Raw genomic sequence first — 12,882 nt, forward strand, 5'->3', positions numbered from 1 at the left:
AGATGCCACCTCACACCTGTCAGAATGGCTAAAATCAACAACACAGGAAACAACAGATGTTGGCAAGGAGGCAGAGAAAGGAAAAGCATCTTACACTGTTGGTGGGAATGCAAGCTGGTGCAGCCACTCTGGACAACAGTACGGAGGTTCCTCAAAAAGTTAAAAATACAACTACCCTATGACCCAGCAATTTCACTAGTACGTATTTACCCAAAGGATACAAAAATACTGATTCAAAGGGGCACATGCACCCAAATGTTTATAGCAGCAATGTCCACAATAGCCAAATTATTTAAAGAACCCTAATGTCCACTGACTGATGAATGGATAAAGAAATGATACACACACACTCACACTCACACAATGGAATATTACTCAGCTAAAAAGAATGAAAATCTTTCCACTCGCGGATTTCTGGGGAGGAGTTAAGATGGCGGAGGAGTAGGGGACCCCTTTTTTAGCCGGTCCCGAGTCGAGCTGGATAGGTACCAGACCAGCCTGAACATCCACGGAATCAGCCCGAGACACAGGAAGATACATCTGGATCTCTACAAATGAACAATTCCAGCGCTGAATATTGAGGTACGAAGCGGGGAGCCGTGAAACGACGCACAGATATCGGAAGATAAACAGAAGGGGGAGGGAGCCACCGCGTTCGGGCGCCGGGAAGCAGAAGCCACCTGCACGGGGGAGCGGGCGGACTCGCGGACCGGCACCCGCGAGAGAGCGGACTGAGACCCTGAGCCAGGAGCGAGCGCCACCAGACTGAGGACCGGAGCTTTGGAACGTGCGTGGGTCTGCTGGCGGCTGGCGGCGTTAGAAACACAAAGGACAGAGACGTACCGGCCCTGGAAGTGAGGGCTGGGACGCCGGGTGTGGGGCGCACATCCCAGGACGCCGCAGGGTTGAGCAGCACCAACAGTAACAGAGTTAAAGTGGCCAGAACATCAGTGGAGAACAGTCCGCAATCCCTCTGTTCTGAGACAGAGGCTGAGATTCAGCTACTGCCGCTCTGACTCTCAGAAGAGGCACAGCAAACCGCCAGGGAAAGCCGCCAGAGAACAAAAGCCTGGAAATACCGGCTCACAGCGTGCCCATCCCCATCCCACTCGCAGGAGACACGGAGACTCTACCCAAACAGGGTTGCCTGAGTATCCACGGTATCAGCATGGCAGGCCCCTCCCCCAGAAGGCAGGCTGAAAAAACAAGAAGCCCACATCCCGGAGCACTTGGGTGGTGCAGTCATTAAGCGTCTGCCTTCGGCTCAGGGCATGATCCCAGCGTTCTGGGATCGAGTCCCGCATCGGGCTCCTCCACTGGGAGCCTGCTTCTTCCTCTCCCACTCCCCTGCTTGTGTTCCCTCTCGCTGGCTGTCTGTCACATAAATAAATAAAATCTTAAAAAAAAAAAAAAGAAGCCCACATCCCTAAGATCCCTATAAAACAAGGGTGCACGGCCTGGGTCCCGCTCAATAATTTGGGCTCTGGACAACCCCGCACCCTCTCCTCATCAGAATGAGGAGAAAGAGAAATCCCCCCCAGCAAAGAAAAGACAATGAGTCTGTGGCCTCTACCACAGAACTAATGGGTATGGATATAGCCAAATTATCAGAAATGGAATTCAGAGAAACAATGGTCAAGATGATGTGTAGACTTGAAAAAAGTATTAACGAAAATGTTTAATGAGAATATAGAATCTCTAAGGGCGGAAATGAGAGCGAATCTGGCAGAAATTAAAAATTCTATGAGCCAAATGCAGTCAAAACTAGAGGCTCTGATGGCCAGGGTGAATGAGGCAGAAGAACATATCAGCGAATTGGAGGATGGGTTAGAAGAGAAAGCTAAAATAGAATCTGGACTCAAAAAAATCCATGTTCAAGAATGTAGGTCATGGGAGATTACTGACTCAATGAAACGTTCCAATGTCAGAATCATTGGGATCCCTGAGGGGGTGGAGAAAAACAAAGGTCTAGAAGAGATATTTGAACAAATTGTAGCTGAAAACTGCGCTGATCTAGCAAGGGAAACAAACATTCATGTCCAAGAGGCAGAGAGGACCCCTCCCAAGCTCAACCACAACAAACTTACACCACGTCACGTCATAGTGCAATTCGCAAATATTAGATCCAAGGATACAGTATTGAAAGAGGCCAGGGCAAAGAAATTTCTCACGTACCAAGGCAAAGGTATCAGAATTACGTCAGACCTGTCTACTCAGACCTGGAATGAGAGAAAATGTTGGGGGGCGGGCATTTTTAAAGCTCTTTCAGAGAAAAACATGCAGCCAAGGATCCTCTGTCCAGCAAGGCTGTCATTTCTAATGGATGGAGAAATAAAGACCTTCCAGAATCGCCAGTCACTGACCAATTTCATAACCACAAAACCAGCCCTACAGGGGATATTAAGGGGGGGTTCTATAAAAGTAAAAAGGCCCCAAGAGTGATACAGAACAGAAAGTCACAATCGATAGAAACAAAGACTTTACTGGCAACATGGCATCATTAAAATCATCTCTCTCAATATTCAATCTCAATGGAAATGGCCTAAATGCTCCCATAAAACGCCACAGGGTTGCACATCGGATAAAAAGAAATGACCCATCCACTTGCTGTCTACAAGAGACTCATTTTGAACCCAAAGATACATTCAGATTGAAAGTAAAGGGATGGAATACCATCTTTCACGCCAATGGACCTCAAAAGAAAGCTGGGGTAGCAATTCTCATATCAGACAGATTGGATTTTAAACTAAAGACTATAGTTAGAGACACAGAAGGGCACTATATTATTCTTAAAGAATGTATCCAACAAGTGGAGATGACAATTATAAATATATATGCCCCTAACAGGGGAGTAGCAAGATACACAAGCCAACTCTTAACCAGAATAAAGAGACATATAGATAAAAATATGTTAATAGTACGGGACCTCAACACTCCACTATCAGAAATAGAGCACCAGAGCAGAAAACCAACATAGAAACAAGAGCTTTGAATGACATACTCGATGAGTTGGACCTCATAGATATATATAGAACACTACACCCCAGAACCAAAGAATACTCATTCTATTCTAATGCCCATGGAACATTCTCAAAAATAGACCATGTTCTGGGGCACAAAACAGGTCTCAACCAATACCAAAAGACTGAAATTATCCCCTGCATATTCTCAGACTACAACGCTCTGAAATTGGAATTCAACCGCAAGGAAAAATTTGGAAGAAACTCAAACACTTGGAGACTAAGAACCATCCTGCTCAGGAATGACTCGATAAACCAGGAAATCAAAAATCAATTAAAACAATTTATGGAGACCAATGAGAATGAAAACACAACGGTCCAAAACCTATGGGATACTGCAAAGGCAGTCCTAAGGGGGAAATACATAGCCATCCAAGCCTCATTCAAAAGAATAGAAAAATCTAAAATGCAGTTTTTATATTCTCACCTCAAGAAGCTGGAACAGCAACAGAGGGACAGGCCTAATCCACGCACGAGGAAGCAGTTGACCAAGATGAGAGCAGAAATCAATGAATTAGAAACCAGGAGTACAGTAGAGCAGATCAACACAACTAGAAGCTGGTTCTTTGAGAGAATCAATAAAATTGACAGACCACTGGCAAGACTTATTCAAAAGAATAGAGAAAGGACCCAAATTAATAAAATTATGAATGAAAAAGGAGAGGTCACGACCAACACCAACGAAATTGGAAGGATTATTAGAAACTTTTATCAACGGCTATATGTCAATAAATTAAGCAATCAGGAAGAGATGGAGGCCTTCCTGGAAACCTATAAACTACCAAGACCGAAACAGGAAGAAATTGATTTTTTAAACAGGCCAATTAATTATGAAGAGTTTGAGTCAGTGATAAACAACCTTCCAAATAACAAAACTACAGGCCTGGACGGTTTTCCTGGGGAATTCTACCAAACATTCAAAGAAAAAATAATACCTATTCTCCTAAAGCTATTTCAAAAAATAGAAACAGAAGGAAAGCTACCAAACTCATTCTATGAGGCCAATATTACCTTGATCCCCAAACCAGGCAAAGACCCCCTCAAAAAGGAGAATTACAGACCGATTTCCCTAATGAATATGGACACCAAAATCCTCAACAAGATCCTGGCTAATAGAATCCAACAGTACATTAAAAGGATTATCCATCACGATCAAATGGGATTCATACCTGGGAGGCAAGCGTGGTTCAATATTCGCAAATCAATCAGCGTGATACATCATATCAACAAGAAAAGACTCAGGAACCATATGATCCTCTCAATCGATGCCGAAAAAGCATTTGACAAAATACAGCATCCTTTCCTGATTAAAACCCTTCAGAGTGTAGGAATAGAAGGTACATTTCTCAATCTCATAAAAGCCATCTATGAAAAGCCTACTGCAAATATTATTCTCAATGGGGAAAAGCTGGAAGCCTTTCCCTTAAGATCAGGAACTCGACAAGGATGCCCACTCTCGCCACTATTATTCAACATAGTACTAGAAGTCCTGGCAACAGCAATCAGACTACAAAAAGGGATCAAAGGTATTCAAATAGGCAAAGAAGAAGTCAAAATGTCTCTCTTTGCAGATGACATGATACTCTTTATGGAAAACCCAAAAGAAGCCACTCCCAAACTATTAGAAGTTATAGAGCAATTCAGTAACGTGGCAGGATACAAAATAAATGCTCAGAAATCAATTGCATTTCTGTACACGAATAACGAGACCGAAGAAAGAGAAATTAGGGAATCCATCCCATTTACAATAGCACCAAAAACCATACGTTACCTTGGAATTAACTTAACCAGAGACGTAAAGGACCTATATGCTAGAAACTATAAATCACTCTTGAAAGACATTGAGGAAGACATAAAAAGATGGAAAGATATTCCATGCTCATGGATCGGAAGAATTAACATAGTTAAAATGTCCATGCTACCCAGAGCAATCTACACTTTCAATGCTATCCCGATCAAAATACCAAGGACATTTTTCAAAGAACTGGAACAAACAGTCCTTAAATTTGTATGGAAACAGAAAAGGCCCCGAATCTCCAAGGAACTGTTGAAAAGGAAAAACAAAGCTGGGGGCATCACAATGCTGGATTTCGAGCTGTACTACAAAGCTGTGATCACAAAGACAGCATGGTACTGGCACAAAAACAGACACATAGACCAATGGAACAGAATAGAGAGCCCAGAAATGGACCCTCGGCTCTTTGGGCAACTAATCTTTGATAAAGCAGGAAAAAACATCCGGTGGGAAAAAGACAGTCTCTTCAATAAATGGTGCTGGGAAAATTGGACTGCTACATGCAAGAGAATGAAACTTGACCACTATCTCACACCATACACAAAAATAAACTCCAAATGGATGAAAGACCTCGATGTGAGACAGGAATCCATCAAAATTCTAGAGGAGAACATAGGCAGCAACCTCTACGACATCGGCCAAAGCAACCTTTTTCATGACACATCCCCAAAGGCAAGAGAAACAAAAGATAAAATGAATTTATGGGACTTCATCAAGATTAAAAGTTTCTGCACAGCCAAGGAAACAGTCAGAAAAACTAAGAGGCAGCCCACGGAATGGGAGAATATATTTGCAAATGACACTACAGATAAAGGACTGGTATCCAAGATCTACAAAGAACTTCTCAAACTCAATACACGAGAAACAAATAAATCAAAAAATGGGCAGAAGATATGAACAGACACTTTTCCAATGAAGACATACAAATGGCTAACAGACACATGAAAAAATGTTCAAAATCATTAGCCATCAGGGAAATTCAAATCAAAACCACACTGAGATACCACCTTACGCCAGTTAGAATGGCAAAAATAGACAAGGCAAGAAACAACAATTGTTGGAGAGGATGTGGAGAAAGGGGATCCCTCCTACATTGTTGGTGGGAATGCAAGTTGGTACAGCCACTCTGGAAAACAGTGTGGAGGTCCCTTAAAAAGTTAAAAATTGAGCTACCCTATGATCCAGCCATTGCACTACTGGGTATTTACCCCAAAGATACAGATGTAGTGAAGGGCCATATGCACCCCAATGTTCATAGCAGCAATGTCCACAATAGCTAAATTGTGGAAGGAGCCGAGATGCCCTTCAACAGATGACTGGATTAAGAAGTTGTGGTCCATATATACAATGGAATATTACTCAGCTATCAGAAAGAACGAGTTCTCAACATTTGCTACAACATGGACAGCACTGGAGGAGATAATGCTAAGTGAAATAAGTCAAGCAGAGAAAGACAACTATCATATGATTTCTCTCATCTATGGAACATAAGAACTAGGATGATCGGTAGGGGAAGAAAGGGATAAAGAAAGGGGGGGTAATCAGAAGGGGGAATGAAACATGAGAGACTATGGACTATGAGAAACAAACTGAGGACTTCAGAGGGGAGGGGGGTGGGGGAATGGGATAGACCGGTGATGGGTAGTAAGGAGGGCACGTATTGCATGGTGCACTGGGTGTTATACACAACTAATGAATCATCGAGCCTTACATCGGAAACCGGGGATGTACTGTATGGTGACTAACATAATATAATAAAAAATCATTAAAAAAATAAAATAAAAAAAAAGGATTATCCATCATGACCAAGTGGGATTCATCCCTGGGATGCAAGCATGGTTCAACATTCGCAAATTGACCAGCGTGATACATCATATCAACAAGAAAAGACTCAGGAACCATATAATCCTCTCAACTGATGCAAAAAAGCATTTGACAAAATACAGCATCCTTTCCTGATTAAAACCCTTCAGAGTGTAGGGATAGAGGGTACATTTCTCAATCTCATAAAAGCCATCTATGAAAAGCCTACAGCAAATATTATTCTCAATGGGGAAAAGCTGGAAGCCTTTCCCTTAATATCAGGAAAACGACAAGGATGCCCACTCTTGCCACTATTATTCAACATAGTACTAGAAGTCCTGGCAACAGCAATCAGATGACAAAAAGGGATAAAAGGTATCCAAATCAGCAGAGAAGAAGTCAAAATGTCTCTCTTCGCAGATGACATGATACTCTTTATGGAAAACCCAAAAGAATCCACTTCCAAACTATTAGAAGTTATAGAGCAATTCAGTAATGTGGTGGGATACAAAATCAATGTTCAGAAATCAGTTGCATTTCTATACACGAATAATGAGACTGAAGAAAGAGAAATTAGGGAATCCATCCCATTTACAATAGCACCAAAAACCATACGTTACCTTGGAATTAACTTAACCAGAGACGTAAAGGACCTATATTCTAGAAACTATAAATCACTCTTGAAAGACATTGAGGAAGACACAAAAAGATGGAAAGATATTCCATGCTCATGGATCAGAAGAATTAACATAGTTAAAATGTCCATGCTACCCAGAGCGATCTACAGTTTCAATGCTATCCCGATCAAAATACCGAGGACATTTTTCAAAGAACTGGAACAAATAGTCCTTAAATTTGTATGGAACCAGAAAAGGCCCTGAATCTCCAAGGAACTGTTGAAAAGGAAAAACAAAGCTGGGGGCATCACAATGCCAGATTTCAAGCTGTACTACAAAGCTATGATCACAAAGACAGCATGGTACTGGCATAAAAACAGACACATAGACCAATGAAACAGGATAGAGAACCCAGAAATGGACCCTTGGCTCTTTGGGAAACTAATCTTTGATAAAGCAGGAAAAAACATCCGGTGGGAAAAAGACAGTCTCTTCAATAAATGGTGCTGGAAAATTGGACAGTTACATGCAAAAGAATGAAACTTGACCACTCTTTCACACCATACACAAAGATAAACTCCAAATGGATGAAAGACCTCGATGTGAGACAGGAATCCATCAAAATCCTAGAGGAGAACATAGGCAGCAACCTATATGACATCGGCCAAAGCAACCTTTTTCATGACACATCTCCAAAGGCAAGAGAAACAAAAGATAAAATGAATTTATGGGACTTCATCAAGATCAAAAGCTTCTGCACAGCCAAGGAAACAGTCAAAAAAACTAAGAGGCAGCCCACGGAATGGGAGAATATATTTGCAAATGACACTACAGATAAAGGACTGGTATCCAAGATCTACAAAGAACTTCTCAAACTCAATACACGAGAAATAAATCAAAAAATGGGCAGAAGATATGAACAGACACTTTTCCAATGAAGACATACAAATGGCTAACAGACACATGAAAAAATGTTCAAAATCATTAGTCATCCGGGAAGTTCAAATCAAAACCACACTGAGATACCACCTTACACCAGTTAGGATGGCAAAAATAGACAAGGCAAGAAACAACAATTGTTGGAGAGGATGTGGAGAAAGGGGATCCCTCCTACATTGTTGGTGGGAATGCAAGTTGGTACAGCCACTCTGGAAAACAGTGTGAAGGTCCCTTAAAAAGTTAAAAATTGAGCTACCCTATGACCCAGCCATTGCACTACTGGGTATTTACCCCAAAGATACAGATGTAGTGGAGAGAAGGGCCATATGCACCCCAATGTTCATAGCAGCATTGTCCACAATAGCCAAATCGTGGAAGGAACCAAGATGCCCTTCAACAGATGACTGGATTAAAAAGTTGTGGTCCATATATACAATGGAATATTACTCAGCTATCAAAAAAAGAATGAATTCTCAACATTTGCTGCAACATGGACGGCACTGGAGGAGATAATGCTAAGTGAAATAAGTCAAGCAGAGAAAGACAACTATCATATGATTTCTCTCATCTATGGAACATAAGAACTAGGATGATCAGTAGGGGAAGAAAGGGATAAAGAAAGGGGGGGTAATCAGAAGGGGGAATGAAGCATGAGAGACTATGGACTCTGGGAAACAAACTGAGGGCTTCGGGGGGGGAATGGGAGAGACTGGTGATGGGTAGTAAGGAGGGCACGTATTGCATGGTGTACTGGGTGTTATACGCAACTAATGAATCATCGAACTTTACATCGGAAACCAGGGATGTACTGTATGGTGACTAACATAATAAAAAAACATTAAATAAAAAGATGTAGAGGATTTCTACATTAAAAAAAAAAAAACTTTCCACTCGCAATCATGTCGATAGACCTAGTGTGTACAATGTAAGTGAAATAACCCAGTCAGAGAAAGCCAAACACCATATGATCTCACTCATATGTGGAATTTAAGAAAAAAAACAGATGAACATAGGGATGAACATAGAGAACAAGAGAGAGAGAGAAAGGGAGGGAGGGAGGGAAGGAGGGAGGGAGAAGCAAGCCAGTGAACAGACTCTTTAATTATAGAGAAGAAACTGAAGACTGCTGGAGGGGAGGTGGGCAACCCTGGGAAGGGCTAAATCGGTAATGGGCATTAAGGGAGGGCACTTGTGATGAGCACTGGGTGTTTTAAGTGATGAACCAGTGAATTCTACTCCTGAAGCTTATATTACACTGTATTTTAACTAATTGGAATTTAAATACAAGCTTGAAACTGGGGGGGGGGGGATTTTAAATGTAAAAAAAAAAAAAAGAGAGAGAGGTTGTGATGCTGTCCTTGGGCTAGTTACCTAAAATTCAAAGTAGGGCAGCTATCCATCTCTTTACATTGAGCAAGTTTTCACAGAAACTGCATTCAGTATCCTTCCACTTCACCCCAAACTGGAATACTATCTAATCTTAACTTCAAAGCAGACTGGTCAACTATTTACATCCTGTCTACTCAAAATTCGTATATATTCTTCTCTCCATTACACAGAACACTCTCACCCGCTATTCAAAGGAGCCCCAAAGTTCATCCAGTCACTGAATGCGGATTGCATGCCCAAAAGACAACTCATCTGCCAATAACATCTACACTATACATATGTGAAGAAACTGCAATTAAAAAAAAAAACCCTGCTTGGAAAAAGGGAGCATGAAAAATACATAGCAGAATTCAATCTGTATCACATATCAGAATCAACATATGTCTGAACTAGCTGATAAGATTAGGGAGACTCTCTGTCCTATAATAGGGTAATTTTCCTGATCAGACATACTGGAAGTTTTTACATCTACTCTGTAAAAATCTTCCTTTTTCATTATCCTCCAAGGTAACACCTCTGATAAAAGGGATGGGGATACCCTTCCTGCAACCTGCATGGCTACAACAGCTTTCCCCCCAATCTGTGCAACTTAAGATATATAGCATTTGTATTAAGGATTGAAAACTCAGGAGCTATAGCTGGCCAGCCTGCAGTTTCCCAAAAAACTCTGATCTCAAAATATATAGCCAACTTGCAGTCTTTACACTTTTAGCCAATTCATTTTACATGCAAACAAGTCAAACTGACCATCTATGCATAACATTACACCTAGTAATTTTAGCTTCTAAGTATAGACTTCTGTTATACTCCCCTCAATCCACCAGGCAGTCTATCACATAAATTTCATTGGCCAGATTCATACAAGGTCCTGAACTGTGAGATAATAGACAGTTGAGATTTTTCGTTTCCTGGGCTATATAGAGAGGAAGGCAGAGAAGAAAAATGGTAGTGAATAGAGTTTGGGTGGGTAGTCAATAGGGTTTGATGACTGTCTTTTTGGGTTCCAGAAAGAGCTGTTCTTTGTTCACCATCTATTTTCAAAGCAGACACTATACTTCTATCTTTAACGTTAGGTTTCTGGGATTTGGTGACATCCATGCTCACTTGATTTTATAGCATTTAATAATAACCAATATATTCATTTAGTCTGACTAGTGTTAAGTCTTAAAAGAAAAATATTACATGACTATCATAAAGATTTAAACATTGTAAAAAATTCCAAAATTCTCAAAGAAGTCAATAAAATTTACAACTCATAATCATTATTAGCATTAGGTCAAATACAATAGTTTTCAATGCATACTTAAAAATGGAAAAATAGATGACATGTAAATAACTAGATATATAGGCAGATATATGTACACACACTACATAATGTGTATATATAGCTCTGTGTGTATATTCACATGTATTTGTATACACACATACTTACAAACACAGATATTCAGAAATCTGGTTTTGGTAATAGATAAGTTGAAAAAAAAAACCTCAAGTTGTAAAATAAGTATTACATTATAAAATTTCTTCTATATAGCTAGATGAGCTCACACACAAAAAAAGTAAAGAATATTACTGGGTATTACTAGAGACCAGAAATGAAGCCGGAGCTAAAAGTGAAGACATTAAATGTATAAGCTGAGTCAATGATTATCTTGGGAGCCTTTGTTGGGGAAGGTCAGTATTTCTCAATAAGATGCTAGTGGCATTCAGGGAAGGACAGTCCCTTGTTTTGTGGTTCTGTGTACTTGAGAATCACTAGCCCGAGTAACTCAAGGGGCTTATGTTTCAATGCCAAGATGTGGACAGGAGATGAAACCTTAGGGCAAGTTAAGACAAGGATTTAGGACTGAAATTCTCATAAAGCCAGGATCGTCAAGGGGGTGCAACTTTAATGAAAGGTTGAATAAGAAAAGTATCTACACTCTGGTAAAATGGGATGAGAAGGAAAGTGGTCTGTTTTGGCTGTTCTCTGATATATTTCCCCTGAGGTCCTGAAACCACATCGTTGATCATAATAGGTCCAGGGTTTAATTTATCAACAATACATGATCTATGACCCTCTAGGAAAAGAAATTAACACAAACATCAGACTCTAGCCATTAAGAAACTTAAGTTATTTGGGGAAAAAAGCAAATGCGGAACTATCAGAGAAGGAGAGGCTCCCACCAGTTGCCCAGTATTCTCAATTGGATCCACAGTGAAGATAATGACATATATAATTTCAAAATATACAGTGAAACCATCAACCTAGAATGAGATTCATAAGATATAAACAACATCAATATTAAGTCACTGTGAACAAATAATAAATTATCTGTTATACATGAAATAATTAAATACATAAGAATTTTTAAAAACATTTAAAAAGACCAGAAATTGTGAAAGAGTCATATATAGAAAAATAAACACTTCAGACTTCCAGAATGTATATAATCACTGAAATGCAATATTCAATACATGAAACACATAGTAAATTAGACAGCTAAGGAGAAAGTTCATAAACTAAAGAAAGATGGGAGGAAATTATGCTAAATTCACACAGCTATGTGAAGAAGGAAGTACTAAGAAAAGGAGAGTAAGGGGCATGAAGAATAGATAACTGTGATCCAACATTTGTCTAATGTGAATTCCAAAGGAGAAATCCAATAGAGAATAGGTAGGTAGAAATTAAGGATTAACAATGAATCTTGAGTAGGATACACAGAAGAAATCCATGGCTAAATAATCACACCAAAACTTTAAATTACAACCCACAAAAAGAATATCTTTAGGGAACTGAAGTCAAAATACCGCACCTTTCAAAATAAAATTACACACACACACACACACACACACACACACACACACTTCACAAGCAAAAGCAGAAGCCATAGGACAATAAAAGGGGGGGGGGCAAAGACACAAAGAAAGCGAAGAATAAAAGAAAAATCAAGATATATCTACAATCACAATAAATACAAATGGAATATACTCACCTCTTAAAGGACTCATTTTCAGATTCAATTATTATTTACAAAAGTTATCCCTAAGTGCACTTGTGATGAGCACCGGGTGATGTATGAAAGTGTTGAATCTCTACATTGTTACATCTGAAACTAACATTACACTGTATCTTAACTAACTGAAATTGAAATAAAAACTTTTTAAAAAGCCATCCCTAAAGCCTAATGGCACAGTAAAACATTTATAAGGAGAATATATGAGATAGGAGGCACACCCTAAGTAGAAGAAAATAGTGACAAGTACATTCACAGATGATGGGATCAAAAAGCACTGTTAGGCTTTCAAACTGGTAATATTAAAAGACATTCTACTAGGA

At 39.9% G+C, this 12,882-nt stretch overlaps 1 long non-coding RNA gene across 1 annotated transcript in view; it reads right to left on the minus strand.

Moving 5' to 3' along the window:
* LOC148107104 (uncharacterized) overlaps window positions 1–12,882 on the minus strand; it is a 57,273-nt gene that overhangs the window by 18,035 nt on the left and 26,356 nt on the right. The gene's annotated exons all lie outside the window — the stretch shown is intronic.

The sequence above is a fragment of the Ursus americanus genome, chromosome 35 (genome assembly GCF_024610735.1).
Source record: "Ursus americanus isolate L20-20 chromosome 35, mUrsAme1.1.p, whole genome shotgun sequence".
Classification (NCBI taxonomy): domain Eukaryota; kingdom Metazoa; phylum Chordata; class Mammalia; order Carnivora; family Ursidae; genus Ursus; species Ursus americanus.